The sequence below is a fragment of the Elephantulus edwardii genome, unplaced genomic scaffold (assembly GCF_000299155.1).
Source record: "Elephantulus edwardii isolate Elephantulus edwardi_28Jun2011 unplaced genomic scaffold, EleEdw1.0 scaffold00093, whole genome shotgun sequence".
Taxonomy (NCBI): domain Eukaryota; kingdom Metazoa; phylum Chordata; class Mammalia; order Macroscelidea; family Macroscelididae; genus Elephantulus; species Elephantulus edwardii.
The window spans coordinates 3,413,045-3,421,176 of NW_006399843.1; positions in this window are offsets into that span (position 1 = coordinate 3,413,045).

Genomic DNA, 8,132 nt, shown 5'->3' on the forward strand with positions numbered 1-8,132 from the left:
AAAATATAATTATAAAAAAAAAAAGAATCAAACCTGTGTCTTCTCTCTGGAAGGCAGGAAGAATGTTTAGTCAGGGTTTTTCTAGAGAAACTGCAGTCTCATGACCTGTAATTAAGGAGAAGAAGACAGATCACAGTGTCCAGCTAGCTAATTTCTACATTTAATTCTCTCAAATAGAGAGAGGGAAGAGATAGTATATCATTCCCTACTCTGCCCACTGGTCCCTCACAAACAGTTGCTGGACTCTTTCCAATGGCCCTAACTCCTGATTTTACCTCCAATAGGTTTTTATAAGAATGGTGTAGAGCATTTCTCCCCCAGAAAACAAACATAAGAAGAAGATTTATGCTTCTAATTAACTTGGCTGTTCTTGGAAGGCTATATGAAAAAAAAAAATTATCCCTGAAGCCAATTCTAATCCTCAGCAAATAGGTAAGAAGCATTCACTGAGAGAAGCCTCCCTGTGTTTCCTGGACCAGAGCTGCCCTGCAGGGAGCCTGGGTGGATCAGGCTGTGAGGCAGGAGAAGGTGACAATTTCAAGGTCAGGCCAACTACCAGTGTGTGTGGACTATACATCACCAGTAACTCAGCAGATTTCAGGAGTTGGAACTGGGTCTCCAGGTCCTGTGGTAATTCACTTGTTACTGTTATTTTGTACCTTGAACTGACTCATATTTGACCCTCTAGTGGGTTTTCAGAGGCTGTAAATTACATAGGAGAAGATAGTGGATCTGAACTGCCTGCCCTTGGGTTGGCTGCACAACTATTTACTCACCAGGTCACTAGAGCTTGTGGTTTTTCACTATTAGCTAGTTATGTACTGAGAGATCATCTGAGTAAAATTTACCCTGGTTAGGAACAGATATGTAACACTCATAAGACACTCACACCACAACTTCGACAGCCTTAAGTCAATCTGAGCGTACATGTGTGTATAATCATTGCTTTTGTTAGCTGCTGTCACATCAGCCTGGGACCTATGTCCACCAGACTTAATTTGCTTGGCTCTGTGCCACCCCTTATCATCAGATTCGACCCTTATACACCACTGGGTTTTCATTGGCTGCTTTTAAAGCTCATTTAAAATGAATTCAGCATCATTTTAAACTCACTGTCATCATGCTAGAAACTACTTTTGGCTGACCCTCCAGCGGATTTTCAGAGGCTGTAAATTGCACGGGAAGAAATTGCCCATCTCTCTCCTACAGAGCAGTTGGTGAATTTGAACCACTTGCCTTTGGGTTGGCAGTGCAGCTGCGGACCCACTAGGCCCACAAGTGTTCCCTTTCAACATGTAAGAATTTACTGACCAATGGATGGTGGCTACATATTAGGGCACTGATTGAGAAGTAAACTAAGTGCCCCCCCCTCCAGCTACCAGTGCCCCCAAGCACGCGTGCATCACACTTACCTACTTAGGGTCAGCAGGGGGTGCCTGCCTGACAGCACATTTTACCTGGATGATTCCAGACTTCAGTGAAGCTGGTGCAATCCATGTGCTCCTCCAGTTCCATTGAGAGGCACGTTAGCTGAGACCAAAATGGTAAAGGGAACTAAAATATCGTGAAAATGTGAAAAGAGGGCTAATGCTTCTCTCCAGAAGAGTATCCTAAGCACTTGGCAGGGATTCATTATAAAGGCAACGTGTAAAGCCCCAACAGTAAAGCTTGACCAACAAGAAATTGCCTTTTAAGGAGGGTGGGACCAAGGAGCTTCTGGGCTTTTGTTTTTAATGAGAAGGACACATGTGTTTGGGTTTAGAGCAAATTGCTCAAGGAACAGGCCATTTTTCTTCCCTTTCTCTACCGAACTGCATCTCAAACCTAGGCTCTCCTCTATTCAAATGATGATAAATAGCTAAACAACACTTGTGTAAAGGGATATCAAATTATTAACTATCTAGTTTCCCAAATATCTTTGATCTTTTTCTGATGGCGTTTATATGAATACATCACTTATACAGAAAAGGTCAAGTTCTGTTCTAGTCCCCCCTTGGGGGGGCCTTCCCCACCCCCACCACACAGTCCAGGGCTCACAAAGGCCAGCCTCTCACATCAGCCATAGTTCTCAGTGCTGTCCTTAACTCTCTTTTCTGGTGGTTACCCATTTGCTCTTGTCCTCTGTCTCCAGGATCTGGATTTGGTCCCACACCATGACTTGAGAGCTGGGCTTTTCTCTCCATTACTTTTGAGTTTGAAGATCCTCTCCTTCTCTGGATTTTTGAACTTTGTTTAAGAAATCCTTGTAGTTTTAGACTCTGACTTTTTTTTTTTGTGGCGATGAGGCCTCTAATATTTCAGATGAGAGGACTCCACTCCAGCTGTGACTCAGGTAGCTTCTTCTCCCATCCACCTATGAACAGCTTGTGCACATGAGAAGAAGGGGACTTTGGATAGCCGGAGTCTCCTTCCAAACACACCTCCTCATGCATCCTGTTGGACCTTACCCTACCTATTGCACATCTCTGACAAGTGACGTGGTGGCACAGGTGGGTAAATCATACAGTTGGAAGCTCAGTGATTGAACCTGTCCAGGTAAACCCTGGAAGACATGCTTCCCAAAGGTCGCAGCCTTGCAAAGACTATTAAACAGTTCTATTCTAAGGATGACAGAAGAAGAATACATGCTTTTCAGTTGTGGTGCTGGAAAAGAGTCTTGAACACACCATGGACTTCCAAGAGAACAAATAGATCTGTCTTGGAGAGGGTGAAACCAAGTTTCTCCTGGAGGCAAGACACGTGAAGCTCCATTTCACTCACATACAGGATAGAGCAGGTTTCAGGGCCATTGTACTTAGGGTTGCTATGAATCACAAACAACTTGATGGCACAAAGCAACAATAGTCTCACATACTTTGGGCAGGAGGGACTAGTCCTTGGAGAAGAACATCACGCTTGGAAAAGTGGAGAGATAGCACAGGAGAGGAAGGCCCCAGGATGAGATGCTTTGACACGGTAACTGGGGCAATGGGGTTAAGCAGAGAGACTGGCTCAGGACAGGGCAGGCTTCAGAGCTATCGTGCATAGGGTCACTATGAGTCATAGGCAACTTGATGGCACATAACAACAATAACTCTGTACAAGTGAGGTTACCATGAGTCAGAACTGACTTGACAGCAACAACATATGGGTCCGACAGGGGTAGGGTAGGGTGGTGTCTATAGAAAGGAAGCATGTTTATTAGGTTCTCTATCTTGAATCTTTTATCAACAACAGCACCTTTGCATTTGAGACCCAATGCAGCTCTCAGTCCTCACAGTTCCTGCTACTCAGACATTACCTCTTATGTCTAAAGCTGTGCCTTGGGAGGGACTAGGGGCTAGGAAGCCTGCTTGCTGCATATTTCGTGTAAGGTCTGCTTCTGTCTCTGCCTCTGTGACAGGCTTTGATGGCCCCAGGGATTTTTGTCTGAGAGGTGCCTGTGTTCCAAATGTTACAATCCTGAGGGTTTAGCTCCTTTAGGGAGTAGTGACCTTCAGCGGGACCCACCTTCATATCTGAGGTACAGAACATCAGAGGCAGTTCTGTTTGTACAGTACAAAGAAACGGCCCCTTGTAATTTGGTTCTTTTTTGAACAGTTGCTAATAATTTTGCACTCAATTTCCATTTAAATGGAAACATTAACCTCTAGAGCTTGGGGAGGAACCTGCAAGGGGCTTCTGAGTGTAGCTCTTATCTCCTCTGCTCACAGCCGCCTGGGAGTAAATCCAAACATACTTCTAAGTCACTTTCTCTGGCAGATGAGGGTCTTATTCTGCTTGGAAAGACCCTGTCCCTCCCCTCCCATTCTACTAATTTGCTTACCCAAATCAGTGTCTGGAAGTTCCATGCTAACATTGCTGGGATATGAGCCTTCTGATGTATTCCATGGGAGTTGTGCTGCTAACCCAAAGGCAGTTTCTCTGGTGGTTTGAATCCACCAGGTGCAACAAGGGAGAAAGATTGGTAAACTCCTCCCCCAGTATTTACAGCCTCAAAACCTGCTGGAGAATTCATCTGTTCAACGAGACAGCAATTAAAGACACAGAGAGACAGGGGAGGCAGTGGAAAAGACTTCATGAGCTGATGGTTAAGCTCCACCAGACAGAACAAGAAACCTCAAATGAGCCCAGATGTCCAATCTCGAATGAATGGATACAGAAGTTGTGGTACAGTCATACACAACACTCAGCAGCACTCGGGAGCAATGATTGTCTATATTACTACCTAACGTGGGACTGGAGAGCATTATGCTGAGTGAACTAACTCAGTCCCACAAGACAAATACTGTATAAAACCATTATTTTTGTAGAATTATTATGGGGATCCAAGGTGGGAGGTGTGTGGAAATAGAGGAATGAGGATGGGGGAAGGTATTGTGTTAATCATTGTTGTTGTTGTTGATTGCCTTCAAGGTTAGCATAACTCATAGCAACCCCATGAACAAAAGACCAGAAGCCCCTCTACAACTATCGACATTTATCAAAATTCACAGTCTCCGGAGGCATATTGTTTAGGAATTGGATGCTACTCCTGCTTCCAAATCTATCATAGAATGTTATTGGTTGAATCCCCTGCAATGCACAGTGACCCCATGTACGGCAGCTCTGAATCCTTCCCTGTCTTGAGCCTATCTCATTAATTCTGACACACCAACCCCCATTGCCCCAGTCACTGTATCAATCCACCTCATCCTGGGTCTTCCTTTCCTGCGCTATCCATCCACCCTTCTGAGCATGATGTCCTTCTCCAAGGATCAGTCCCTTCTGGCCACATGCCCAAAGTAAGTGAGGAGGAGCTTAAAAATCCTAGCCTCCAAGGAGAGACTTGGTTTCACCCTCTCCAAGACATACAGATTTGTTTTCTTGGCAGTACGTTCAAGCACAGGATTGCACTTCAGTGGGTGGGTGGGCTGAAAGAAATTTAAACTTTGTAAATAAATCAGAATAGAATTAAAAAAAAGTATGAGGAAACTTTCAGAAGCTATGGATATATCCACCATCTCTATTTTCATTTGTCAAAACCAGCAAAATACTACATTAAAAAAAAAGAATAAAGAAACCCCAAATGGGGGCTGGACAAAACAGCAAGTTGTCAATTAACAAAATGACTGATATTTGTCGATCACGAAATATTTTCACATATATTCTGTGACTTTACTCTGACAATCAAAAGTAAAACTTTTTGTGAAAAAGGTTCACCACATTCCCTTATTCTACAGATAAGGAAACTGAGGGGACAGTGGCCACAAATTTGTTCATAGCTGGGAGTGATGGGATCCCCAAACTCTATGTCTTCACTCTGTACTGATTAGGTATCACTGGAAGCTGGTCAGCCTCTGTACTAACAAAAAAAATAATAACAACAACAATCATTTAACCCTGAGGTCAGTCACTTTGTTATTGTTAGGTGCTATAAGGTCGACTACAATTCACAGTGACCTTATGACTAACAGATCTGGATCCTGTACTATGCTGGGCCGTTCTCATCATCTCCAATACACTTGCGATCTTTGCCATGGCCATTATATTAGTCCATCTTGTTGAGAGTCTTCCTTTCTTTTGCTGACCCTCTACCTTTTCCAGAATGATGTCTTTTTCTAAGGACTAGCTTCTCCCAAGGGAGCTCTGGTAGCAGTAAGACTTCGTGATAAGGCATCACATGGCCATCACACTGCCATGCAGTTTGAATTCACCAGCTGCTTTGTGGGAGAAAGATGGACAGCATCCTCCCATGTAATTTACTGCCTCTAAAAACCTGCTGGAGGGCCAGCTCTAGATTGGTTCTAACTTGATAGTATATAACAACAACCCCTCCTAACAACATGCCCAAAGGATTTCAATACAAATTGCCCCCCACTGAACTCTCGTGAGAACCCCACGCTCCGTCCACTCTCTGTTCCAGGTGGGCTGTCTTATGACTCTAAATTACTTCACTCCTTAAATGTTTGAGTTTCTTTATTCATTTTGTCTCCTGCACTGTACATCCTGCTTTTAATGCTATGGATATGGTGCCCACTTGCCAGAAACAGATGGGCTGATAGGACAGACACTGTACAAAGTGGGAGGCAATCCACTTATGCCAAGTCAGGGACCCAGAGGAGCTGCATTCACATAGAGGGAGATACTTCTTTCCCTAATTTATCAACCCAAAGTAGATACCTTATTCTAATGTGAACAATGGCACTTTACAGTCTGTAGCTGGCCTTGAGGAACCCATCTGTGGTCACCCATCTCGAACTTCAAGATGTAAAGGAGACTCAGGCGGAAAGTCAGGTTTACATCCATCCTCCTGGTGCCAAGTGATTTCCTCTGCAACACCCAGTCCCAGGGTTGGAGCAGAGGGCTGAGTCTGAGGGCCTAGGAGGCGGAAGCTTGCCTCTGCTCCCTGTGGTAAAGTGTGGGCTAGCTGTTCCCAACTCCCTGTCACCCTTTTCAGCCTCTCTCTTCACTGCTTCCAATAACGAAGTCACCTTTCTGCTCAGCTTCCTTGCTCTCAGGGGAATGTTCTTTTTTCTGCTGTTAGCCGTCCAGGTTCTGAAAATAGGAGCAATTAAGAGAAGTGTGCCCATCATGCTTTTCTTTTTATCTTGTCTTAATTTAAATTCTGTTGGTTTTATCTTCTGTAATTTCTGACTGAGCTGGAAGAGCCTTAGCTGACTGCTTGCGTGTGATTCGTGTGCGCGTTTATGCGCATGTGCACGTGTGTCTGTGGCGTGCATGCGAACATGAGTGACGTTGGGTTTTGAGACCTGAAAGAAGCAGAAAAGAGAGTGACCCTGTTGTTGCATCCCAGCTGCCCTTTTATTGGTGACCAGGTCACATAATTGTTACTTGTCCTGTCAGATCCACTTTCCAGTCCTCTCTGTACCACTCCCCAGAGGCTTCGTCACTGGTCTCCTTTGTCTAATGCGTCTCTGGGTGCACTAGAATCTCCAGGCTTTGGATTAGCAGTTGAGTGCATTAACTGTTTAGGGGTTGAATCCATTAACTGTTGGCGTCATCCAGAGAGTGTGCACCCAGCAGACTTAGGTCATTGCTGTCCAACTACTTGGGACAAAAGAGTGGAAGTGCCTTTGATTTTCAGTCTCAGAGACCAGAGAACAATTTTAAAAAGACTTAATATTAATCTGATTTTCTCAGACCTCAAGCAATGGATATCAGCCAGCACTCCTCAACTGGCAGCAGGGCATGGCTGGGTTCTGGTCAGAGGACAAAAAGAACTAGAAGCGAGAGAAGGTTGATGCTGTGGTGAACTGCCCCACACATGCCTGGAAGGAGTCAGGGAAATGTAGGGGCAGAGGAGACTTTGGGGGCCGCTGGTTGTTAGAGAACAAAATGTTGAGAATACTTAGTTCTTGACTTTTTCCACAAGCCTTCTTTTCATGTCTTATATTCTCTGCTCTCTCTTACCCTTGTTTGAAAGCCAGTGGTGTATGGAGCTGAAGGAACAAAAGAAAATAAAATACGTCCTATTTATAGCTCTTGAGCTGCCTATCAGATGGTTATTTTGATCTCATCCTAATCAATTAAACCAACATTTTGAAAGATGTGTCATTAGTAGCTTACTGACATAGACGTGGTTGTTTTTTAGGTGGAGTTGGGTGGACCAGGATGGCAAACCTATGAATGACAGACTAGAACTTTGCCCTATGTGTACCATCCTTAGAATCTCTGCATGCTCTAGCCCTGTCTTGGAGGACTGGGTGCCCCATCCCATGACACACCCTAGACCAGGAGGGGTGCTACTCATGACCTGGTTTTTACCTTGGGGCCTCAGCCACCAATCAGACCTAGGCCACCAGAGCTCCCCTTCTACCCCAATGGGGCACCCTAACTATAATCTCCTGTTGTGCTGGCAGATCCACTCTCCCAGGCCAGACAGCTTGTTTGCTATTTCCTATAGCATGCATGCTTGCTTTAAGATATTTGTATGCTTGTTTATTTTATGATTTGCTATTTTATGGAGTATGGCAAGAGTCTATCAGTTTGTTGTGCCATGGGGACTTGCATGCTGCTGTGTTTCTGGGAGCTATTTCAAATACCTGTGGGGTCACCAATGCAGGGGACAGAGCTCCCAGGCAGAGAGATTCAGCAGAGTTTCCAGGCTAAGTTGCTCTAAGAAATAGGAGTCCTCAAAAAAAAAAAAAAAA